The sequence below is a fragment of the Macaca fascicularis genome, chromosome 20 (assembly GCF_037993035.2).
Source record: "Macaca fascicularis isolate 582-1 chromosome 20, T2T-MFA8v1.1".
NCBI lineage: Eukaryota > Metazoa > Chordata > Mammalia > Primates > Cercopithecidae > Macaca > Macaca fascicularis.
This window is the reverse complement of record NC_088394.1, coordinates 67,725,333-67,752,911: the sequence shown is the minus strand read 5'-3', so window position 1 is coordinate 67,752,911 and position 27,579 is coordinate 67,725,333. Positions and strand designations below refer to the sequence as shown.

General features: G+C 37.3%; 1 protein-coding gene across 1 annotated transcript in view; it reads right to left on the bottom strand.

The window, feature by feature from the left end:
- Positions 1 to 27,579, bottom strand: part of PMFBP1 (polyamine modulated factor 1 binding protein 1) — a 532,821-nt gene that overhangs the window by 490,092 nt on the left and 15,150 nt on the right. Inside the window, exons 2-3 of the mRNA XM_074027855.1 lie at positions 7,929 to 8,049; positions 6,410 to 6,466 (exon numbers count right to left, since the gene is read on the bottom strand). The gene's annotated coding sequence lies outside the window, so the exon portion shown is untranslated. The remainder of the gene's footprint in view (positions 1 to 6,409; positions 6,467 to 7,928; positions 8,050 to 27,579) is intronic.

Genomic DNA, 27,579 nt, shown 5'->3' with positions numbered 1-27,579 from the left:
CTCATGCCTGTTAATCTCAGCACTTTGGGAAGCCAAGGTGGGTGGATCACCTGAGGTTGGCAGTTCAAGACCAGCCTGACCAACATGGAGAAACTCCACCTCTACTAAAAACACAAAAGTAGCCGGGTGTGGTGGCACAGGCCTGTAATCCCAGCTACTCGAGAGGCTAAGGCAGGAGAACTGCTTGAACCTGGGAGGCAGAGTTTGCGGTGAGCCGAGATCACACCATTGCACTTCAGCTTGGACAAGAGCGAAACTTGGTCTCAAAAAAAAAGAAAAAAAGAAAAAAGAAAAAAAAATTAGGCAGGTATTATGGCATATGCCTGTAGTCCTAGCTTCTTGGGAGGCTGAGGGTGGGAAAATCATCTAAGCCAGGAAGGTTAAGGCAGCAGTGAGCCATGATCGAGTCACTGCACTCCAGCCTAGGTGACAAAGTGAGATCTTATCTCAAAAAAATAAATAAAATAAAATAAAATAAAATAAGACAAAAAGAATGAACAAAAGAAAGAAGTCCTGGAGATAGTGAAAAAGGTTTGAAGTAACTGCACACAGTATTGGGTGGGGTCCAAATGAGGTTGAAATCCAAAAGTATAAACTAAGTAGCAGTCTTCACAATAATGTAATATTTCTCTCCAACAATGGGGGTTAAAAGAGTAAAAGTTGGGGCCCGGCACGGTGGCTCACTAATCCCAGCACTTTAGGAGGCCGAGGTGGGTGGATCACGAGGTCGGGAGATTGAGACCATCCTGGCTAATGTGGTAAAGCCCTGTCTCTACTAAAAATACAAAAAATTAGCCGGGCGTGGTGGCAAGCACCTGTAGTCCCAGCTACTCAGGAGGCTGAGGCAGGAGAATGGCGTGAACCCAGGAGGCGGAGCTTGCAGTGAGCTGAGATCACGCCACTACACTCCAGCCTGGGCGACAGAGCGAGACTCCGTCTCAAAAAAAAAAAAAAGAGTAAAAGTTAATCAAAATGGAAGTGAAGAAGAAAGAACTGAATTACATATATGCAAAAATTCATTGAGTTATATTCTTGAGATTTGTTTGCTTGTTTATAAGTTATATCATAATATAAATGTTAATTTTTTAAAGAACTTTATTATATGTCTCATTTCCAGTACTCAACCTTAAACCTTCCAAATCAAAAGGCAAAAAAACACCTCTAGAACAACTTCTATTTAAAAACAGTAGGTTTTTAATAAGTCACAAAAAGCATAAAACTGAAGCCAAATAAACAAAAACCTAGGAAAAGACCTTCTCTTCCCTCAAATGCATATTTTTATTCTAGAGTAAATTACAGACCACCAACTATAGCCTGACTTGGATATCAAGCACTGGTTCCCACACGAAAATTGTTATTGTTGGCTTTAGTGCTTTAATCTAAAGAGGACACAAATTCTGCTCATGTTTGAATAACCCTTGCCAACAAATTGATCCCATAGCACCAGGGCTGCAGAAAGTACTTTTAAAGATTGAAGAGAAACATAAAGGGGAAAAACTCAGTAAATGTATTTCCTCCTACTTGGAACCCAAGATAGATCCCTTTAAAGAGAAAAAAGCTTTTTCTCTTTCCTCTTTTTCCAAAAGCAGTCCAAAAGGGCATTAGAGAACATCTGTAATTTACATAGAAGGGAGCAATGCCAAAGAAACTCAGATTCCACAGCTGTTAACCCAGGGGACAACTCAAACCAGGCAAATCTCTAAATAAGGTATGAAAGGGAGATGCTCTGCTAGAGGGCAGCTAACTTCCAAAACCAGGAGTTTGGAGTGGGCACTTGAAATACTAATGTGTGCCTTTCTAGAAAGCTGCCTTTTGCCTTTATATGGGCAAACGAGAACAGTTCATAATTCCTTTACTAATTAAGATATACTCAAAGAAGACCAGGCATTTTGCCTGGTCACCACCTACTATTAATGTATGAACATAAAGAAATTCCCTTGTTATTTTAATGTTTATCTTCTTCATCTACCCAATATTAACATGTTGGTTAACAATACCACCAGAGAGTAAAAGCTCCCAACTGTACAGCACCAAAAGTTAATAAACTTTCAGAAACTGTCTAATAGAATAGTTTACAGAACCAGATTCCCTGGATTCAAGTCCTACCTCTCCACTTTTTGGGTTGCCTTGGACAAATCCCTTTACATTTGTAGGCCTCAGTTTTCTCATCTGTAAAATGGAGATAATCTTATCTACTCATAGGGTTGTGAGGATTAGACAATCAATGAATATAGACATGTACAAACACTCCAAATACATTGTAAATGCCCTTAAAGTCTTTGTGTCTATTACTAAGTCTCTACCTTATCAATCTGCAGCAAGCTCATCTCTTTACTATGACTTCTAAAATTGGCACACAGTGCTAAATTATGTGATTTATACTCTGTGAATGCCTTATAGTCAAAAAAGGGTCTCAAACTGTGGCATGTTGAATTTGTTGGCCTATTTACCAACAAACAACTAACAAATGTTAATGATTCATTGTAAAAATAGATACATTCAGACTTAAGATTTGAAGATTAAAGGCTCAATATACCAACTCCATTTCCCTTGACTAGTAGTCCTCTTCCGCGTGATATATGTGTTTACTGTAATGACTGACTAACTGCCTTTGCGGAAACTGTCAATACTCTGCATGCACAGCATCTGGAAGGATTAAGCAAAACACTAGGGAATTAAAAGACACAATGAAGTGAAAATTAAGAAGGAATGGAGAGAAGGATGTGTTCTAAATCCAAAGGAAATAGTCTTAGTAAGCTTTCATATTTTTCTCTGTTTTTTGTTATACTAATATTAGAGAGCTCTGTCCCTTTAACTGTCAAATGGTTTTCCATCTCACAAGTAATCTTTCTCCACCAAGGAGTCTTTTAAAAGTTATAAATAAAATATCCCAAATATTTTCTTTTTCCCACAGATGAGAACATTAGAACACTGACATTTTAATCTGTTCTTTACAAGAGTGAGTTGTGTCAACACAGTGCTCCCAGCTACAACATTGAAAAAACAAGTTTAATTAAAGACAGAGAAGAAACTGCATGTGGAGCCTAAGCCACTGAGATACAACGAAGAGTTGTCACCTTCAGAGTCAGTTCTCTAAGAACAGATCTCTTTGTCAGTGTCAGAAGAAGAAGAGAGACAAAGCAAAGTAAGAGTGTGATGCTATAAAGATAAAACATGGTGAAGTCAGATGTCAGTGTTGAGACTAGGAACTAAAAAATAGTATTTATGTAGTACTTCCAGAGTCCAAACACTGCTCCTAACATCATAAAACATCTTTGGCTATAGATGCCTATTAGCCACATATATGTTGTAGAAGATACAGCTGAAGCACAAAGAGAAAGCCACGATCACAAGGTAATGTTTAGCAACAATGAATGTTGCTTTTACTGGGTTTATTTCAGAATACTGGCTATGCTCCTTCCTCAAACACTAATTTGAAGGGCAAATTAACATCGTCACAAAACTGTTTTCCCAAATTAAGCACAGCTCTAACTACATTCTAGCAATAGCTTGCTTTACTTGTCCTGCCCTTCTGCCAGGACATCCTATTGTCAGAGAGGCAGTACAGCACAATGAATAGAAAACAGGGGAGACATGACAAAGTTCTAACTTCAGCTCTGCCATTTCCTAGCTTAGTAACTCTAGGGCAAGTCACTGAATCTATTTGAGATAATTTTTCCTCATGTATAAAATAGAAATAAAAGCAACTACTCAAGTGTTATTGCAAGGCTTCAATGAGATAATATATGTGAAACACTCAGTTCACTTCTTGGCTCATATAGTAGATGATCCACAAATAATATTCTCACTACCTTTTGATTTTTATAATACTGAGCATTTGTTGATTGTGTATTATCATGCCCTCTAGATTGTATGTTGCTTAGGACTACAATTTCTTTCACCCCTATAAAATAGCCTATCTCACCTTAGAGGGAATGTTTAGTATTAAGTATTAATACCTCCTGGTCTGCTCACCCATATATAAATTATTTTGTCACAGCACAGTGTAACAGAATGGTTATCAGCATGAGCTGATATATCAAGATTGCTTGTACTAACCGATTACATTTCAATCACATCATCGATACTTAATAGCTATATAACTTTTGGCAAGTTACTTATCTATGTCTCAGTTTGTTAGATGGAAACATAATAATACTTTAGACTTACAGGGCTATTATGAAGATTACATATATAAAATATATGTAAAGCTATTAGAATAATACCTGGTCCAAGTATCAGTTCAAAAGACATTTGTTATTACCTGATAATAGATCTGCACAATGAATATTATTTTATATTGTGTAAGTATTAAATATTTCTCAGAATTTATATGATAAAGTTGTTAGGAGAGGAAGCAGGGTAAATACTTTGGTAAGTAGTAATAAACATGATAGGAACAATAGGTACATAAGGGAAAAATGATAAATACAAGATAGGAAGTAATGAAATAAGAACATAAAGAAAGAAACAATGCTTTTTAGAGGGCAATAAACTAAATGTGTTAGTGGTATAAGGAAATGAAAAAGAATACGACATATAAAACTACCATATTTTAACTGTAGCAGATGATGATGAAGGAAGTGCAGGTTATTCAGAACAGTCAAAGACAGGAGCAGAGGTAGGAGAGGAGTACAGAAGGCCTATTTGGAGGCCATTACACATCTATCTGCCTGGAAGTGAGGGTGCCTATAGAACCTCTTAATTCCTTAGTCCTCCTAATTCCTTCCCCTAGAACTTATAAGGCACACAGTAGGTGCTCATTAAATATCTATGTAAAAGACAGAATGAATTCCCATCACAATTAGTTTCAAATGCTAGATTAAACAGACCTTCCCAACAGGCATGCCAAGGCATATTAGTGTGCCTAAATTGGGTGACAGGTGTACTGAGATAGTGATCTCATCAGCCCTTGAGGTCAAAACCTCTAGCCACAAGGTGGCTGTCCTGCTACCCCAGTGTGTCACACAAATATCACTGTCTAAGTGTATCATGCCATAAAAAGTTGGGAAGCAGTGGGTTAAACAATAAGGCCATTACGCGATATGCAATGGAACAGATACAAAGAGGAGTAGGTAGGAGAGGATATAACGTACAGTAGTCTTTGCCTAGGTGGGTGGCACTGTGGAAGATCAATTGATCCATTTGCATGCTGCCAATGAAGACATACCCGAGACTGGGCAATTTACAAAAGAAAGGTTTAATGGACTTACATTTCTACATGGCTGGGAAGGCCTTACAACCATGGCGGAAGGTAAAAGGCACGTCTCACATGGTGGCAGACAAGAGAAGAGAGACTGTGCAGAGAAGCTATTTTTTAAAACTGTCAGATCTTGTGAGACTCATTCGCCATCATGAGAACAGCACAAGAAAGGCCGGTCCCCATGATTCAACCACCTCCCACTGGGTCTCTCCCACAACCCATGGGAATTCAAAATGAGATCTAAGTGGGGACCCAGCTAAACCATATCAAAGAGGGAAAAGACAAGGTACAGAAAGAACAGCAGTTTAAAAGCTGCTGCAATAAGCTAGGCAAGAAAACTAAGGGTAACAAAAGTGATGAATTCAAAACAGGTTGTGAAAGAATAACTGCTTAGAACTAAGTTTAGTTCAGTTCCATAAACATTCATTGCTGCCTATTATGTGTCAGCTGTTTGCCGGGCATTAGGGATTTTAAAAATTGAAGAAAAATTCCAGTTATTAGGGAATTTTTTAATTGTAGAAACAGAATTCCAGGTTTTCCTTAATGTATTCTCTTGCACATTAGCACTAAGAAGAAAGGGAGTATTAAAAGGTGTAACATATTGCACCATAAACCAAAGGTGGTTGTAACCTACTCATTAAAGCTTCAAAAAACAAGCCTTTGGGTAAGAAGGCTCAATGTCAACAGCCAGAGGGTTATGAGGAGAATTCTGTAGAATATTCCCCTAAACACAATAGCTGTACCAATATTTCTTAGTATATTTATATCTGATCAAGAGTTAGAATGCATGCCATTGACAAACTCCACTTTTAGCCTTTAAGAGAGAATAACAGTTATCATTTATTAGGTGCTCACTATACATAAGGCATTGTGCTACTTTACATATATAATCTCACTTTATCCTCAAAGCAACCTTGAAATGTAGGTATCAGTCCCATTTTGCCCGTAAAAAAAAACAAGGCTTAGAATATTAAGTCATCTGTCTAAAGATATCCAGTTAGTAAAATGGCAGAGCCAGAATTCAAACCTAGATCCATCTAACTCTTAAGTCTGTGTTTTTATTAAATGTGTTTTAATAAATAAGTTACTTAAGAAAGGGCTTTAGGAAAGGCACTTGAGATACAGAGAAAAGACAGCCATCGAAGCAAACATAGGAAAGGCTCCCTCATGCACTGTTCTAAGAGGTTGTGCTTGCCTGAGACTCACCAACTGGATTCACGCAGGAGGAAATCTAGAGGTTTGTTCATCCGTTTTCTACTGCTGCTGTAACAAATTAACACAAATTTAGTGACTTAAAACAACATACATTTATTATCTTACAGTGTTTTGGCTCAGAAGTCTGAAACGAGTCCACTGAAGTGAGATCAAGGTGTCACAGTGCTGCATTCCTTTCTGAAGGGGCTAGAGCACAATCTACTTCTTTTCCTTTTCCAGCTTCTGGAGGCCACCAGCATTCCCTGGCTCATGGCTCCTTCCTGTCTTCAAAGCCAGCAATAATCAGTTGAGTCCTTCTCAAGCTGATGCTTCTCTGGTTCTTCCATAGTTTCATCTCCTTTTCATCACAAAAAGGTTCTTCAATTTTAAGGACCCATGTGATTAGATTAGGCCTACCCAGATAACCCACCATCATCTCCCCAACTAAAGGTCCCTGACTTAATCACATCTACAAAGTTCTTCTTGCTATATAATCAGATCATGGGGATTAGGACATGAAGGTTGTTAGAGGGGCCAATATTCTGCCTATCACAATCTGATTGTAAGACAGTAGAGCCTTTCACTGTTTTAATCATATAACTAGCCCCTTAGTTCTGGTTCCAAATGTACAAGACAATTTACTGATAATATTTTGGCTTACCCTATGGCTTACTTATAGGAAGAGAATGTGCTGTTTAGAGGATACAGTGTTCAATCCCCTGGGCAAATACATTTTATATTATATTGAATAATTTGTTTTCTGAGTTATACATTAGTGTCTTGTGAGTGCCGTCAGAATGAATCAGAATCTCTTACTCCAAAAACTCTAAGACTCACACAATCAATATTCAGAATCTTTAAGTTAAGGATCAGAGTCAGGGATGAGGGAGGGGGCATATTTAACAAGTCTGTATCTATGATAAAAAATAACCTTTTGAAAAGCATGTTTAAGAAGCTATATATAATTATATATATCTAAGAATGCAGTTATGTGTCACTCCCTTTGATTTACAAGACTTGTCTCAACAAAAAGAGTAGCCAGTTTTCTGATTGCACCTGTGTAATCAATCAAATGGTTTGAAGTAGAATGTCCTTGGAAGACAGCAGGGAATTTCAAACCAACAACTTTTAAAACTTGGATCACATGGATTAGTGGTTGCCTAGGGCTGGAGCATTTTAGGGAGAATAAAGAGTGACTGCTAATGAGTTTAGGGTTTCTTTTTGGGGTAATACATTTTTTAAAAAACTGATTGTAGTGATGATTGCACAACTCTGTGAACAGACCAAAAAATCACTGCACTATATGTTTCAGATGGGTGAATTATATGGCATATGAATTATATCTCAATGAAAATTTGTAAAAACATTGGGTCACAGCCAGGCACAGTGGCTCACATCTGTAATCCCAGCACTTTGGGAGGCAGAGGCGGGTGGATCATGAGGTCAGAAGACTGAGACCATCCTGGCTAACACGGTGAAACCCTGTCTCTAATAAAAATACAAAAAATTCACTGGGCGTGGTGGCGCACACCTGTAATCCCAGATACTCAGAGGCTGAGGCAGGAGAATCACTCGAACCCGGGAGGTGGAGGTTGCAGTTAGCTGAGATCACACCACTGCACTCCAGTCTGGGCGACAGAGCAAGACTCCATCTGAAAATTAAAAAAAAAAAAAAGAAAAAAAGAAATTGGGTCACAAAGAAGACAATGAGAAGAGGTACCGGAAAAAAACAAGGGGGTTTATGCAACTTATGATCTTAGTGAAGATCCCTTAATTCTACTACTGTCCTCCTTGTTTTTCTCTCTACCTTAGCTTTTTACAGATTCTGTTCTTGGAAAAGTCACAATTTTCCACTCCTTTTGTTTCTTACTTTACTCATCAACTAATTTACAACAAACATATTCCAATTATAAATACGGAATGTCATTCTGATGTTAACTTACAAGCTCCTTACTAGAGAAAAAGTATGCACAAGGAAGACATTCCTATCCTGATCCTGTTTTAGAGGCTCATTTTTTTTACTCTTGTTCTGCATTGTTTGCAGATTCTCTGTATGCCCTAAATCAGTCCACGCACCACAAGAGCTCTATCAGATTCATGCCTTCTTGAATCTAGATTCTCATATTAAAGTCAAAGAACTGGTATCTACTTGCAAATGAGGAAAGTTCACATGCTAGCAGACAAGCTCCATTTGTTCTATTTTATAGCAATAACGATTACAACGCCCAATAGTGAATACACTAATCTGTGCAATGCTATTGAAGGACTTGTCTCTGTTTGTACTTCTTTGTACCTACATCTTCTTTCTCAAGGGCAATGACAGTCCCCTTTTTTCACAGGAAGGCAAAAACTGGCTTTCAAAGGTAGGCAGTTTTGCTTACAAATGTCAGGAAATGTTTTGCTTGAGCCATTCTTATAGTTGATATAAAAAGAATCACCTATATAACCCCCAAATGTCTCCCTGAATAATCAAGCCATTTCAAGAGAAAACTTTCTTGAAACTGATACATTAAAGCAGTTTAATTAGATTAATAAGATACCATAAACAGGGTTTCATTCAACTTTGAGATGGAACACTTACCTCACATGAACTCAGACAAAATAGTCTAGTTACTTTTCTACATGAGCATTATAAATATAAGAGATCACTGTCCATATTGGAATAACAGAAATAAGTGAAGTTGAAACCCTGATCCTTAGGAATAACTGTGCTTATATACTAGATGGTCTACTGAACCACAAATCTAGCATACTCTTTATATACTTACATGCATCACAATTTATTCCCATTTCATGGTATGCCTAGTTGTATAGGCAGAAAGAAGGTGACGGCCCCAGAAAAGATTAATGTACATAATCGACACTGTAGAATGCAGTTTTGTATAATTTCCTTACTCTTAAATATGAATGTACAACTGACTTTGCAGAACAAGCATATCATAAATTCATTGTCTTATGCAAAACTAGTTTTGTCAAATAGTTCATATCATTCATTTTCCCAGGTTTCTGCAAAAACTAATTATTGCAGTCGAAACTAAAAACCTTTGAATGTTAGGTTACAAAATAGCTTACAAAGCAATTTATAGTATATTTGTAAGTTTGTGTTGTTCCTGTTGTTGTTGTTGTTTTAGTGCATGCAGGCACTAAAGTCCATATTCCAGGGATCCTTTCAGACCACTGAATGCTGAATTTTCCAAGCAGGCAGATGTAGCTCATTAGATCTGCCATGGACGGTGAAAGCCACTTGCCAATACTGTCGAGAGTGTATTACTTATTTCAATCTCACCAAAGAGGACAGACCTTTCTCTGACAAAACATTACTAAAAAACACTGAGTTTGGGGCTGTGACTGGAACAGCTCAGCACACATGGATGGAAACTCAACAGAGAAACTAAAGCCAAGTGGAAGTGTCAGACTGACGTTCTAGCTTTACGCCTTCAGAGAGCACAGCTTCTACCTGGATTTCAAGAAGGGGTGAAAAGAAGAAAACCAAACACCTAGCAATAACAATGCTCTTGCAGCATGCATGATAATCACGCCATCTGACCTGACAGAACTGTCAGTATGAATGGCAAATTATCCGCATATGATTGAGTTTTGTAATCCCAGAAGCTCAAAACAGAGAAACTTAAGGAGCCAGTCAAATCAGCTTTGAATGTCAGTCACTGTCCAAGCAATGTAGTTAATCAGAAAAATCAGGATAGCACTCAGAAAACAGTCTAGGTCTTTTTTCAGCAATCACAAAGTCAACTAATGAAACACTAGACATTTAAAATTCTGTAGAATTAAATTGAATAGTCGTATGCCATAGTTAGTATGCCAAAGGTAAAAATAATGTAACTACCTGGATATTTTGCATAAATACTAAGTAGTCTTGCTCTTCACACAGTTTTTAAGTCTAAATAATTACATAATACTCAACTAAAATTTAGCTAGGTGGATAGAGCCCGATGTTTAGTTTAGATACAAGCACTAAGAGTAGCAGTTATGTTTTGTTTCTTGATCAAGGTGCTAGTTACATAGGTATCTTTAGGTTATAAAAATTCATCAAACTATACATTTACAATATGTGAATCTTTGTGATCAAAAAAGCTTTGTGATCAAGAAATATCATGTCCTCTAGTCAACTGCCCCAAGAATTTAGTCTCTAAGAAAAGTTATAGTTCAGATTCCCATTTGATCAAGCTTCACACTTGTTTTTCAGCTTTCCAAGCAAAACTGTTTAAGGATCAATTCAAGTTAGACATACTAGAGCAATGGAACATGTTTCACTACATTTAGGTCTATTATTTCATAATGGAGTTTATAATAACATTCCAAAGACTTAAGAGAGGTTTTTTTGGGGTTATGTGTGTGTGTGTGGGGGGGTGTATTTAGAGACAGGGTCTTATTCTGTCACCCAGCTGGAATGCAATTGTAAAATCATAGCTCACTGCAGCCTCAAATCCCTGGACTCAAGCAATCCTCCTGCCTGAGTATCAGGGACTATAGGTGTGTGCTACCATACCTGGCTAATTTTTTTGAATACTCTTTGCAGAAACAGGATCTGGCTATGGTGTCCAGTCTGGTCTTGAATTCCTGGGCTCAATCCGCCTGCCTTGGCCTCCCAAAATGCTGTGATTAGAAGTGTGAGTCACCAGGCCCAGTCATGAAAGTATTTTTTAAATAGCCCCATTTGTTCCTGAAAAGATCTACCAAACCACAACTCATGCATATTACTCTTTAATAGTCACAAAGTAGTTTGTGAAAAATACATAAGATTGAGTATAATACTTCAATAATAAGGAACAGTCAAAACGTTTGATACTGATGACAGAGGCAGAATGACAGACATATACACTTGCCAAAAGTATATAAGAAAGATCATGATAGAAAAAAGAATCAACTCCAATTTTTCAATGCACTGTTAAAATATACATCTGTCTCCAAGGTCACTTTTAGACTTTAAGAGATACAAGTCTTAAAGCTACAGTTTGTTACCCAAAATTCTTTTTTTTTGGGGTGGGAGGCGGTGGGGGTGGTGCAGAATCTCACTCTGTTGCTCAGGCTGAAGTGCAGTGGCGCTATCTCAGCTCACTGCAACTTCTGCCTCCCCGGTTCAGCGATTCTCCTGCCTTAGCTTCCCAAGTAGCTGGGATTACAGGTGTGTGCCACCACATCCAGCCAATTTTGTATTTTTAATAGAGATGGGATTTCACATGTTGGACAGGCTGGTCTAAAACTCCTCCTCAAGTGATCCACCCACCTCAGCCTCCCAAAGTGCTGGTATTATAGGCGTGAGCCACTGCGCCCAGCAACTACCCAAAATTCCATGATAGCTTACTATTTCTATAAAGAAGAGTCATTGTATTAACTCAAAATTCTCAGCATCTGCTTAATCTACTGTATACACAACTAGGGGCCATAAAGAAATCTTTTCCTTTTTATAGGCAAAGAGTTGTACTATATGGAATTAATAGGGCAAGAGACGAAAAAAAAAGTATTTTTATTATCACATATTCACATGTGCAATTTTTTACATACCACAAGAATCTCAAAATTATAATAGCATATAAGGCTGAAACAAATAGTAACTGGCTACATTTCTTTTTTTTTCTTTTCTTCTTTCTTTTTATTTGAGACGGAGTTTCACTCTTATTATCCAGGCTGGAGTGCAATGGCGCAATCTCTGCTCACCACAACCTCCGCCTCCTGGGTTCAAGTGATTCTCCTGTCTCGGTCTCCTGAGCAGCTTGGATTACAGACATGCACCACCACGCCTGGCTAATTTTGTATTTTTAGTAAGACGGGTTTCTCCATGTTGGTCAGGCTGGTCTCGAACTCCTGACCGCAGGTGAACCACCCGCCTCGGCCTCCCAAAGTGCTGGGATTATAGGCCTGAGCCACCATGTCCAGCGGCTACGTTTCTTTAAAAAAAAAAAAAAAAAAATCATAGTCACTCCTTGTAGTCACTCGTTTAACTCATTTAGGTTCTAGGAGCCTAAATTATCCAAAAAGGCAAACCCTGACTCCAACTGAACACCCAAAAGAAACGAAGTTATCTTGTTGGTTGGTATTTATTTTTATTAACAATACAGCAACAATTTTACTTCTGATCCCATGAAAGGAGGATTCAGGAACATGAATCAAAAATGAACATGTACCGCCGGGCGCGGTGGCTCAAGCCTGTAATCCCAGCACTTTGGGAGGCCGAGACGGGTGGATCACGAGGTCAGGAGATCGAGACCATCCTGGCTAACACGGTGAAACCCCGTCTCTACTAAAAAATACAAAAAACTAGCCGGGCGAGGTGGCGGGCACCTGTAGTTCCAGCTACTCGGGAGGCTGAGGCAGGAGAATGGCGCAAACCCAGGAGGGGGAGCTTGCAGTGAGCTGAGATCTGGCCACTGCACTCCAGCCTGGGCGACAGAGCCAGACTCCATCTCAAAAAAAAAAAAAAAAAAAAAAAAAAAAATGAACATGTACATAACCCACTCTAGCTTAAAATTAACATAGTAGGTCAAAATTCTAAGAAAAATTATTAAATTTAGTCTTAACATTTAAGATAAATTTTAAATGACTAATATTAATGGCTGTGCAATGCTCAGGGTTCCTGCAAGTTATACCTTTAAAAAAAAATTTTTTTAGCAAATACGCAGCATGAAATTATTAGCCCAAAGTTCATCCTAGTTCTCCTCTAACATTAACCAGGGTTTCAATGGAAAACTCCACATAAATTTAAATTAGTAGCCTAATAATGTTTCTAAATAACCAAAAGTTGAACTGTTCATTGAATCATATAAAATTCCATTTCTGTGCATCAAAAACAGTCAAATCTTGATAATTTCATGTGGCTTAGCCTAAAAATAGTTTTTAAATAGTTCCAACTCTATGGTAGAAATAAGTAAATAGCAAAAAAATAAAAATAAATAAAAACATGATGTGAAAATACATGTTAGAAAATGCTTCCAACTAAATGCTAAGGTATAAAGAGATATAGAAATAGTGGGCTTCAGAAGAAGGCGGAAAAATCAGGTAGTTTAACAGGTTCCTAGCAGTGATAGATAAATTGACTTCTGCTTCACCTTTTAGGAAGACGCTATACTTAGCAAATCACTGTGTAAGCTGCCTCAGCAACAGCATTCCTGCTATCAAGTTTACTTGCAATGATTCTAACAAAGAAATTAATTTCTTAGATGACAGGAAAAGGTTATCTGAAATGGGGAAAACACAGGAGACTAAAGCTGCCTGTTAATAAAACAGACAAATATCAGTCTAGGCACTGAATTCAGAGCAGTTTTACTCTCTGCAAGACCTGACTTCCCATAGCCCTCTATTATACATACATACACACACCCACATACATACATATATAAGTGTATATATACATACATACTTGCGCTGGTTTACTCAGAACTTTCCTAGTTTTAGCACTGAAAGTTCCATGATCCAGGAATTCCAGCCTGGGCAAACTGAGATAGTCACCTTAATCTACGCCTACCAACTGATGCATGAGCATGTGTATGCGCGCGCGTGCACACACACACACACATACACACTCTCCCTTACCCATCCACATCCCCAACACTAAAGAATGTTTTTCTAGGCTGGGTGTGGTGACTCACGCCTGTAATCCCAGCACTTTGGGAGGCTGAGGCGGGCAGATCACGAGGTCAGAAGATCGAGACCATCCTGGCTAACACGATGAAACCCCATCTCCACTAAACATATAAAAAATTAGCTGGGCTTAATGGCAGGCACCTGTAGTCCCAGCTACTCGGGAGGCTGAGGCAGGAGAATGGCATGAACCTGGGAGGCGGAGCTTGCAGTGAGCCGAGATGGCACCACTGCACTCCAGCCTGGGAGACAGAGCCAGACTCCATCTCAAAAATAAAATAAAATAAAATAAAATAAGGAATGCTTTTCTAAAACTTATAATGCATTTACTCACTCTTCAGAAAATATGTGGTGGTGTAAAATTTTCCAAAAGCTGTTACTTATGACTATATCAATAATGTAAGTAACTGGCAGTGATCAAATCTGAGAACTTAGAAACTGCCATTTTTGACAAGTCATCAAATACACTCCTTCCTAAAGTCACATGTTTAAATCATATTCACCTCACTAAGTGTTATCAGAGGTAACCTCTGACAATTATTCCACTTGTAAATATGAGGAAAATCTCTGAGGTATTCTCAGCTTCGCCACTTATCAAGAATGTAACCTTGCGATAAATTACTTAGCCTCATCAATTTTCTATTTACCAGTATGTAAAATGGGGACAATAGTACCTACCTTAGTGTTTTCATGAGTGTTGTTATGATATAATGTACACAAAATGCTTAGTACAATACTGTGTGTCCATGGGCAAAGTATGAACTCTAAGCTTCAGGTCCCTTATTTGTTAAAAGGGGGATAATACTACCTAGAACAATTACATAAGATTAAAAAATGAGTTAGAAGAGCACAACTATTGAGAGGCAGACTACCTGTTTAAATCCCAACTCTACAACTTACTCATTGTTGGACCAAGTTTTATGATTTCTCTGAGCCATAGGAAGTATTTTAGCAGAGAACATGGCACATAACTGTAACACATTTTAGTGTTATCAATATATATAAATCACCTGACACTTAATGGGTACTGAATAATAAAAACACAACCACCATCACCAGCAACACGAAAAACACCTCCTTCATAAGTAGTAGACCAGACTGATAAAGCCAACATGCTAAATAAAATCAATGCTAATCTATCCTAAAATATGTCCATACCCTGAAATGTGTGAAAAGTTCATTAGAGTGGGATTAAAATCAGATTCAAGAAGTACAATATTATCTATCTGGTAAATAATCACTTTGTAGTGACACATGTAAGAAATGGTTTTCAAGATTCTGAATTCTAAAATGCTCGGTTTCACAAAAGATAAAAAGTCAGAAGTTAGGTAACAGTAGAAGGCTTACAAAGTATGAAAAAAGCTAAAACAACAGCAATGATAGATAAGAAAATTTCTAAAGGACCAGCAGTGTATAGAAGGAACATGAAAGAAATGTGTCTATTATGACGTGGTTTTCATCAACTCCTAATCAAAAATATAATAACAGAAAAAGAAACAGTACCACATCCAGCATGTCACCATTTAAGACAACAAATTCCCAGATGATTAGAAAAAATCTCTCTCTGAACTGGGTGGAAAGGCAAAATTCTTAAATCCAAAGGGAAATTAAACCACAAAGTTTAAACAAAACAGCACAAAAAAATCAATAACTCACAAAATAAAAAAGAATAATTTAGTTTCCAGCTTTCTCTTTTTTAAAAATTCTATTTTTAGATCACCAACAGTGGTTTAAGATGCTACCAAGTCTTTAAGCTCCATTTGGTAGGGAAATACCTCTGGTATTTCTAAAAGTGAATAGGGGGTTTTGCATTTAAGTTACAATGTGCAATACTTCAGAGTAACCTCATGCCAAAATGGCACATTTCTGAGGGATGCAAAGGTATTCAATAAAAAGCTTTTAAAGGCATATTTTTAAACTTGCAGCAGGAAAGCTTTTCTGTGTCAAGATAGTAATTCTTTTAACAGCATTGATCAAAATGTCATTCTTTTATGAGTGTACAATACCTTTTAATGGCATACAACAAGCCATTAGGGTTATACACCTCTGTATAGCAGACAGCTTACTGGAAAAAAACGAACACTGGCCAAGATAGAGTCAGTAGGTTTTATGCTTCTAATAAGGAACCTTTTTCCCCCTAGCTGATTCATTCTAAAGTCCACAACTGAAATTATCCAAAGATTAAGTGTAAGCTCTCTTCACTTCGGTAATTTAGAAGCACTTTCACAGAGGCCTAAACTGCAAGGTCTAAACTCTACCTTTGTGGATACCATAAGATGGCCTTGAAAACAGCCTCTCACCCAGGGTCAGTAAGAAATTATTCATGAAGATTAGGAAACAAATGATGGTTTTAGTACCTTTGCTACTTTCTGAGGAAAGAAGAAAGTGAATTTAAAAACATGTTGTAAGATGATCACTTTTCATATTCATTACAAAACTAAATACTAAAGGAACATTAAAGTTCTATATTACTCTAACAGAAAACATCTCTGTCACCTAATATTGATTAGGTAATCTTTCATAAAAGGAAACTAATTTTAAATCATCTCAAAACAAGCCCTTGTCTTTGAGGTATTCATGCCTTAAAAGATATAAATTCTGAAATTATTTAGAAGAATTAATCCCATGAATATAAAAAGTGACAAAAAAATTCCACCAATTTACCAAATTCTAATCACTCAGGAAATGGGAAACTAAGGAGTGGAATAAAAAATAGAAGGTGGGTACCCCTGCTTTTCTTGTTACACCTTTACTTATTTTTCACTACTAAAAGAAATGTGACTTAAATACAAATAAATTATTCAAATTATAGAAATATCCCAAATAAATTGATTGTAGCCTAAACCTCTGCCTTCTGAAAACGATTTCAGGGCTTCATAGGACTGAAGAATATTACAAATAGAAATTACAATTTTGAACCAAAAGTAAAACTCAACTTTACAGAAAACACTAGATGCATTTCAAAACCTTTTCTCTAAAAGCAAAGTTTAAAAAGTAGAATTTGTCTCCTTTTAAAGGTAGGTATGTGTGTGTAGTGGAAAGAAAATGGTAAGTGAAAAAGAAGGTGTTATGAATGGCTCTCCAATATGTAACACAACAGAGAGTTCTGTTTCAGGCAATGTAGAAAAACAAAGTATTTGCACCAATTCCATAAGTGAAAACAACTAAAAATGCAAGGCAAAATACAAAATCATCTTGACAGGATCCAAGAGTTGAGAAGAAACTACCAATCTAAAATTGAAGTGAAAGAGAAAACTCAGAGATGGTAAGGAGTGCTGAATCTGTCTTTGCCCTGAGGATATTTGGTCAGCCATTCTGACAAGACCTTTACACTTACAGCTTATTTCAAATGAAGGACAGAAAACAAAAATAGGGCCAGGCATGGTGGCTCACACTTATAATCCTAGCACTTTGGGACGCCGAGGCGGGCAGATCATCTGAGGTCAGGAATTCGAGACCAGCCTGGCCAACATGGTGAAACCTCGTCTCTACTAATACAAAAATTAGCCAGGCGTGGTGGTGGGCGCCTGTAATCCCAGCTAATTGGAAAGTTGAGACAGGAGAATTGCTTGAACAGGGGAGGCAGAGGTTATAGTCAGCCGAGATGGCACCACTGCACTCCAGCCTGGGCGACAGGGTGAGACTTCATCTCAAAAGAATTAAATAAATAAATAAATAAATAAAAATTTAAAAATAAACACCACCTAAGAGTCTAACAGGATGCTCTCCTCCCCCAAAAATTAAATAAATAAATAAAATAAAAATTTAAAAATAACTACCACCTAAGAGTCTAACAGGAGACTCTCCTCCCAGAAAGCTGGAACATCAAAGAGTTATCCCCTCAATGTAATGATGATGAGAAGTCTGGACCTCGGGGACTAAAAGAAAAGTTGCCTTGATGATAAGCAAAGCAGGGGAAAACAGAAAACCACAAGAACTCGTAACCGCAAATGGGCACTCAAATAGAGATACGATCCAAATCCACGTCATAAAAATAAGTACCCCCCCACCACAAATAAACAAACATAAAGTGGTGCCCAACTAGTAGTGTTCCTGGGTGCCAGACTGCAGCAAACACGAATGTTATCTGGTAGAACAAACTATTAAATGCAGTACACGAGAAAACACGGCACCATGAAAAAGAACCAGCCAAAACAAACCTGCAAGGATTTCATTTATTAGGATTATCAAATGTAGATTATAAAATAACCATGCTAATATATTTAAAATAATTTTTTTACACTGGGAAAATACCTCCACAGAAAGAAAATTAAAAATAAATGACCTAGAAGGTTGAAAAGACATTTGAACAAATTAAATATGAACTAATTTAAAATAAAAATTCACTGGAGAGGTTATGGAAGATTAGTTTAAAACAGACTGACCCTTCCAATAAGACTAGAAAAACTAGCTAAAACACAGAAAACATCTACATGCAGGCATGAGAGAGCTGCCAACGCAGTCAAGACTAACGGGTTCAAGATCTTGAACAAAAGAGAAGTAAGAGAAGTAACCTCAACTTTCAGCATGGGTTTTCCCAAGTCATCTGCCAATTCTCAAGAGGCCGGGAAGCTAAGCAGAGCTGTTAGCAGTATCACAGACTAGAGGGAAAAAAACCTGAAGTTTGGGAACTGCTCGTGATAAACCAGAAGTGTGTCTGTAGAATGAAACCCAACTATATATCATCTCAATCCCTGACTACATTGTTAAACTGTCTCTATTCTACCTACCTGCCAGAAACAAAAATAAACCCTCTTTGGAAAAAAATTAGTATCTGACATTCAACTGACAATTACTAGGCATACTAGGAGACAAATCTATAAGAAGGAGGAAAAAATAAAAGAAACACACCTCTAGGAAACACAGGTGTTAAAGTTATCAGATCCAGACTTTAAAATATCTTTGACTAATATGCTCAAGAAAACAGAAGAGAACTATAGCTTCCCCTAAAAAAGACTGGTAACCACTTATATGCAAGTGCCTCCACATAACCTCCATAAAACTTTAAAAATAATGAAGAGATGAAGCTATATGGATGGGTATTGCTGAAAGAAAAAATAAAACGTAACTGAAAAAACCTGCATAATCCATGTCTATGGCATAACTAAGAGGCACAGAATAATACAAACTTCAAATGGATTGTCAACTAAAGGAAAAAAATCAGGCTTTTAAAAAAGAAAATTGGGTTTTCTTCAGTCTTACTGAAGACTGTAACCCAGGAGAATCTTTCAGAGAGATTCCAAAGCAGTATTTCAGCCCCTATATCAGGGGGTGGCAGTTCTCCATCTGCTCAGAAGTTACATTAAACATGTTCATAAGTTATGTTACTGCAAAGTGCCATCAAAGTTTGGGTGTGAGAGTACCTCTCGTTACTGATTACAGAGGCATAGTCACTAATTCCTCAGAATTTATCTTATATACAGAAAGAGCCAAGGGCTACGATTATTGACCTTATCTTAAAAAAAAAAAAAAAAAAAGCAATGATTCCATCAAGAGATGTGGTAACCTGTGTATCCTGCTTACAGTCTCCAGGGCATTTTTCCAGAGGGCTGCCCTCAGTCACTGAGTCAGAGCTTTTGTGAAATTCTTCTGGCAAGCAGAATGAGCAAACATGGTTTCTTACATTTGCTACTGTGTCTCACAACATGTAAGCAGAAAATTGGACACTAAAATCCAGGAGCTGTCTCTAGAGCCCATGCCAGAAAAAAAACAAGATAGACACTATATGGAAAACAGAGAAGGAAGGAGGGAAGCAAAATACAGATAAAGTAACCCCAGAAAGTATAGAAATCCTAAAATTAGGTGTGAGACCTGTCAAGACAGAGCACTGATTACTACAGAATCAAAAGGAAGGGATTTCCAATTATAAGAAGGAGAAGTAACACTCTTGGGGAAAAAAGCACTTCTTGCGGAGAGGACTGTGACTTAGAAGTGGATTCCTTAGACATATGATGGTAAAGAGAAAGAAGAAAATAAGAGATAAGAGATTAAAAAAAAAAAAAAAAAAAAAAAGGCCCTGGCTGGGCGGTGGCTCTCAGTTGTAATCCTAGCACTATGGGAGGATGAGGCAGGTCTGCCTGACGCCAGGAGTTTGAGATCATCCTGGGCAACATGGCAAGACCCTGTCTCTACAAAAATTAAAAAAAAAAAAAAAGCCAAGCACAGGGTCATGCACTGTTGGTCTCAGATACTTGGGAGGCTAAGGTGGGAAGATCATTTCAGTCCAGGAGGTTGAGGCTACAGTGAGCCATGTTCACACTACCACACTCCAGCCTGAGTGACAGACCCTGTCTCAAAAAACAAAACAAAACAAAACAAAACAAAAAAACAGAACAAAAGATCTATCTACAGATGTAAAGAAATAAATTTTTTTGAACTATACACTTAAAGCCACTGCAATTAGTACAGTTTACTGCATGTCAGACAACCAAAACCACAAAAACAAATCATGAACAGACACATCATACACACACACACAAAATATAGATCAGAAAACATGTTCAACTTCATTAGACGTCAAAGAAATGTTAATTAAAAGACTGCTACAACTCAAGCAAGACTGACTAAAATTTAAAAGCCTGATACACTATTTGTGAGAGTGTAAATTGGTGCAACCATTTTGGAAAACTGTGATATATCTACTTAGCTAAAATATGCATTTCTCTCACAAAGTTAATAAATAGGCTTCTCATCTACCTTATTTTAGTCAGAGCCTTAGTGCAACAGCTACATCCACCGTTCTTTTCTAGACATTCTTAGGTCTGCTACATCTTTTTTTTCCCTTTTGCTTTCATTTCTCTTCTTAATTACGGGAATTTTGGGCCCATCAAGGATTTCAGGCAGGGACTCTTTTCCATGAAATATTCTGTTCAATTCAAAGAACTTTCAAGTATACCCATAGGTGAAATTCATTTTGAGACGTGATCAGTTTTAAGGTTTTAACAATGGGCGTGAAGGTCAGGCCCTTGATTTGATCCTTACTAAAAGACTGAGTTTTAATCGGCCGTTGTCACTTAAAGCCTTTATCAATTTTATCTTTGTGAAGTTAGGATTAAGAAGCAATTGTGCCTCTCCCAACACCATAGCTCCCTTTAATTCCCTTTCATTCCTATTTTCAAAAAAGACAATTCTTTTCTGAGCTCTGCTTTCTTGTAATGCCTTCTAAATGCATCCACCAGCAATGAACACACACAACAACACTGACACAAAGCATTCTGTTTTCCTACCATTTGTAGTAGAACTACAAATTTAATAAGTACCTGATCTGTATCAAAGATAAATGGTTAAAAAAAGGTAGGTCTTCATATAACATTTAATCCTTTGGAAAACTTGAAAGGTCTACATTTTATTAAGTCCCACCTGTTAATGTGGTTACTAAAATAACACCAGATGGAAGGAAACTATTCAAATATCCATCACTCATTCCTCCATTTCAGATCACAAGAAAAACGAGAAGATCACCAAAGTCTATGAGATTTAACTACAACTATGAAACGTATTTTCAGCTGGGCGCAGTGGCTCATGCCTGTAATCCCAGTACTTTGGGAGGCAGAGGTGTGCAATCGCTTGAAGCCAGGAGTCTGAGGCTAGCCTTGGCAACATGGTGAAACCCTGTCTCTACAAAAAATACAAAAATTAGGCAGGTGTGGTGGCATGCGCCTGTACTTCTAGCTATTGGAAGGCTGAGGCAGGAGAACTGCTTGAGCCTGGGAGGTTGAAGCTTCAATGAGCCGAGAATGAAGTGCAGGTCACCGCACTCCAGCCTGGGTGACAAAGCAAGAGCCTGTCTCGGAAAAAATAATAAATATATAAATATGCTTAATTTTTTAAAAAAAGAAATATATTTTAAATATCACAATATATCCTCAGGCAACAGTAAACTGGCATCCTAATTTTTAGACTGCAAATATAACTGAACCAGATCAGATAGAGCAAAACAGGTAAGAATTTCAAATATGATTGGCTACATTGCACTTTTTTGTAAAATTCATAGATAATAAAAGACAGATTTGGAACCTCTCTCCCCAGTATTTTCAGTGTAGGCACTTGATATATAAAATGACCATCGCATTGAATGGAACACCACAAAACCAACTGCATTTACACCTTCCATTCACTCTGCATGTATAATTAAACTAATAAAATGAAAGTACAATAAAATCTTTCCACAATGTTAGCAGGTCACCCTCAAACAGCTTGACCTCTACACAGTTGGTCTAGCCAGATTGACCTATTATTTACAAATCAATCTTCCTCTCTTTTCTACCTACAATACTCCATATACAGCAACAACTGGAGAGAAGAATAAAATCTAGTAACAAAGATTCAAAAATCCTTACTGCATATTCAGGAAATTCAAATAAAAAGCTAACACCAGTTTTAAATATTACACTGCTTATAAAACATTCGGGGAAAACAAACAAATAAACACAGCCATTTTGTCAAGAGACATTCCAGATAGCAAAACAGTTTTCCGTGAAATAGTGTATTATTAGATTAACTATTATTTAAATAATAATTCTTCATTGAAACTTAAAGGATATAAACCATTCTATGTTATATGCTAATGAGATCTAATCAGTCATTATTTACAGAGCAAAGTTTGGCTCATCCAGTTCTGGCATCAATACAATTTATAAACTGACATGCTATGCTTACAGAATATTACTTTCCTTGATCAAATAACTGAGATCTTGTTGTCTTGTTCCACAGGAAAGGAATATCTTTCAGATCTCAGACCATTAGCTTATAAATTCTATGGCTTTATTAACAAAAAAAGATAGTGGACAACACTAAAAAACTCAAAGACCTCTGGCAGGGAACTGTGGCTTACAGCTGTAATCCCAGTACTTTGGGAGGCCAGGGCAGGTGGATTACTTGAGCTGACGAGTTTGAGATCAGCCTGGCCAACATGGCGAAAACCTGCCTCTACTAAAAATACAAAAATTAGCCAGGTGTGGTGGCAGGTGCCTATAACCCCAGCTACTTGGGAGGCTGAGGCAGGAGAATTGCTTGAACCAGGGAGGCGGAGGTTGCAGTGAGCAGAGATGGCATCACTGCACTCCAGCATAGCCAGACTTCATCTCAAAAAAAAAAAAAAAAAAAACCTCTGAAAATCTGCCATAAAATCAATGAGACTACAAGAAAAAACAAACAAACAAACAAACAAACTCCAACTTTTTCAGAACACTAGAAACTAACCAAAGACTTGCAGCAATCCACAAAATGACCGTTACAAAAACAACGACAACAAAACCGCAGCTAAATCTTGGTAAGAACGCTGAGATTTGTGGCATTTAAATTTGCTCTATGCCCATTTGCCCAACCACAGCAACACAGGAGTCTTGAAAAACAATAGCCAGAATCAACAACGACTGTCCAAGAAGTTGAAACTCTTTCAAAGCCCTATTCCCAGAGTACTGTCATTATTGGACCTGGAAGACTCCACATATACTGTTTCTATTTGAACGGATCCAGAGCTTACCAGTGTGAAAAGCATTTTCCCTAGAGCGTTTGTCAAAAATAACTTTAGAAAAAAGTTGAATCTAACTCGTAAACCTAACTCTCAAAAGTCAACAATAGCAAAATGAACTACCCAATTTAAAAATGGGAAAAACATTCTGAACAGATAACTCATTGAAGAAGATACATTAATGGCAAATAAGCATATCAGAAGATGTTCACCAAAATATGCTATTAAGGAACTGTAAATTAAAAGAACAATGAGATACCACTACACATACTTTCACCATCTGATCCAGCAATCTTCCTCATTGGTATTTACCCAAATGAGTTAACCTTATATTCACATGAAAACCTGCACACAGATGTTCACAGTAGCTTTGTTCATAATTGTCAAAACTTAGAAGCAACCAAAATGCCCTTCGGCAGGTAAATGGATAAACTATGATACATCAATACAATAGAATATTATTTAGCACTAAAAAGAAATAAGCTGCCAAATCATGAGAGACACAAAGGAACTTTACATGTATATTACTAAGTGGAAGAAGCCAATCTGAAAACGCTACATACTGTATGATTCCAACTATATGGCATTCTAGAATGGGCAGAACTATGAAGACAGTAAAAAGATCAGAAATTTCCAGGGGTTAGAGGGAAAGAAGGATGAATAGGTAAAGCATAGAAAATTTTTAGGGCAATGAAACTGTTCTTTATATTTTTTATATGTTTTAGACAGAGTCTCGCTCTTTCTCCCAGGTTAGAGTGCAGTGACAAGATCTCAGCTCACTGCAGCCTTGACTTCCCAGGCTCAGGAGATCCTTCCACCATAGCCTCTCCAACAGCTGGGCCCACAGGTGCCAATCTACCATGCCTCGCTAATTTTTGCATTTTTTGTAGAGACAAAGTTTTGGCAAGTTGCCAAGGCTGGCAATAAAACCATTCTGTATGATACTAAAATGATAGATACATGTCAGTTATAACAACCATACCACTCAAATGCAGGATGTTGACAGGGGAAGAAACTGTGTGGTTGTGGGAGCAGAGGGTGAACAAGAACTCTATACTTTATGCTCAATGTTCCTGTGAACAACCTAAAACTGTTCTAAATCTATTTAAAAACAAAAGAGAAAACTTTTAAGAATATATGAATATATTACAGAAGGATATAAATTACAAAAGGTCACCTATACTTCCCATATCCATTGTTTATATTTTGTTGTATTTCCTTTTAGTAGTTATTATATTTCATTTATATTCATGGAGATTATATCATAGATATTTTGTATTGTGCTTGTTCGTGATCTGATAAAATACTCATTTTCTTTGTCTTCACAAGCGTTGTTTAAAGACAGTAAGGCCGGGCGCGGTGGCTCAAGCCTGTAATCCCAGCACTTTGGGAGGCCGAGACGGGCGGATCACGAGGTCAGGAGATCGAGACCATCCTGGGTAACACAGTGAAACCCCGTCTCTACTAAAAATACAAAAACTTAGCCGGGCGAGGTGGCAGGCGCCTGTAGTCCCAGCTACTCGGGAGGCTGAGGCAGGAGAATGGCGTGAACCCGGGAGGCGGAGCTTGCAGTGAGCTGAGATCCGGCCACTGCACTCCAGCCTGGGTGACAGAGCGAGACTCCGTCTCAAAAAAAAAAAAAAAAAAAAAAAAAAAAAAAAAAAAAAAAAGACAGTAAGATACTCTATCAAATAGATACAATTTACTTCACAATTCACTTCACAATTCATTTTATTGAAGATACACTCATATGGTACTTAACATATTCTAGCCAGTTTGAAGAACTTTAAAAATATTAACTCTGAAACTTTAAAATTTTTATTTTCTTACTTCAACATTCAGGGGAACAAACATATTAAGTCTTTTAAACTCAAAACAACCTTACAAAGTTGGAAACTGAGGCACTAAACAAGTAAGTACCAAAGGAACTCAACTAGTAAGTGATAGAGCCAGGACTTAACCTTTTTGACCACAAAGCTCATACTGTTCATAACCACTATCAATGCTGCCCCTAAATATGTCTCTTATTATTGAATATTTTAGGTTGCTACTACTTTATCTAACAGTATAATAAATGCTACTATGAACATCTTCACTGATAAAATGCTTATATTTCAACATTACCAGAAATATACAACACAACAATAGCCAATAAAGTGAAGACTACTTATTTCAGTTACTTACTTGTCATATTACCTTTTGTCCTGCTATTACCAAAGTCACCTTTACTTTTGTCTTCTTTCTCTTCTTTCTGAGCTCTTACCACACTCACAACTTCAAATATCTCTTTTATATGGGCAATGTCCTAATACATTTCTCAAGACAAAAACTCTTTTTCCACTTATAGTCTTTATTCCTGATGGCTAGACAACTTGACCTGATTGTGGTGGTGGGCAGTGGCTGGGGGGGGGTCTCTCAAATTGCTATGTCATAAGCTATCTCCATCAATTCAACCCTCAAACATGGCTTTGCTCTATATTTTATATTTCTACTAGCAGCACCATTCTCCCAATCACCAAGCTTAGAAATCTCAATATTTTATTTTTCTTTCTCCCTTTTGTTCCTCTGATCTCCAAAAAGTTGACGTGTCCATTTGTGTGTCCCAATAAAAACATCAATAATACTCCACTACCTTAAAAAATACATTTCAAACTTGAAGACCTGGAATTAATGATCTGAAAAGTCCAACCTTATTCCCCATACTTCTTTACTGAAGCATAAGAGTAAACTACCTGTTACTTTTCATATAAGTTTTATTCTTTGTTCATATATTTCCTGCCCATCCTCAATATGTCCAGGAAGGAGATATAACAACCCAAAATGTGTATCCACCTTTCAAAAAGCACAACAAATATGACTCCAGAAAGTTTTTTTTTTTTTTTAAAAAAGCCCACAAAAAAGAAATTATGTCAAAGAAACACAAGAGACAAACGAAAATTTTCAAAAGCCAAAGCTGGAAAAATCTGTGCAACAAAATTAAGTAGTAATGGATTATAACCCAAAGTATTAAATGAATATACGTGAGTCCATACTAACATAAATAAGTGATTGAGTAAGCAAATACATGGGAGAGAATAGACAAATCTCTCATGCGGAAAAATTCCAAATAATTTCTGTAGATACTCTGCTCTCAAAAAAGTAGAGCATAACTCCCTACTCCCTAAGTGTGCACCGTGCATAGTGACTTTCTTCCAAAGAGTCCAGTATAGAAAGGAGAAAAGGGAGTAACTTTACAGCAGAAAAACCTGACAAACACTAACTCAGCCAGGTGACCGCCCAGTCTAATCACGAAAAAACAAAACAAAAAAACCCAGGCAAATCCCAATTGAGGGACATTGTATAAAATACTTGACCATTATTCCTCAAAACTTTCAAGGTCATCAAAAACAAAGTCTGAGAAAGTGTTACAGCCAAGAAGGAGGAGGCTAAGGAGACATGAGTACTAGAAGTAATGTGGGATACTAGACGGGATCTTGGAATACAAAAAGGACATTAGGTAAAAACTAAGGAAATCTGAATAAAATGTGGACTTTAGTTAATAATAATGAACCAATGAAGGTTCATTAATTGTAACAAATGTACCATACTTACGTAAGATGTTAATAGTAGGTGAAACTGCTGCAGGTATATGAGAACTGTCAAACTCTTGGCAGTTTCTTTTTTTTTTTTGATCTGAAACTTCTAAAAGTGAAAGTTTACTGGAAAAAACATACGGCCCCAAAACACTCCTCCTATTGAGAGATGAGGTCTATAGCCCCTCATTTTAAAACTGGGCAGCTTTGTGACTGTGTTGAGTTACAGTGACAGAAGTGATGCAGTGAAACTAGATAATAAATGCCATGCAGCTTCCAACTGGTACTCAAATGGCTTTCACCTGTGGAATGCTCTCTCTCGCCACTGAATCAACAGGCAAATAAAAGGTTATTCTACTAAGTTGGATGACACTTCTTGACTGCTGAGAAAAACTAAGCTAATTATACACGATGGGAATAAGGAAAGATAAGCCAGGAATACAGTGGAACCAGGAAGAACCTATGAGCCCTCTTGTATCCTAAGTTAATATACCCTCCAAACAGCTCAATATAAGATGGGACTACTAGCAGACCAAATCCTG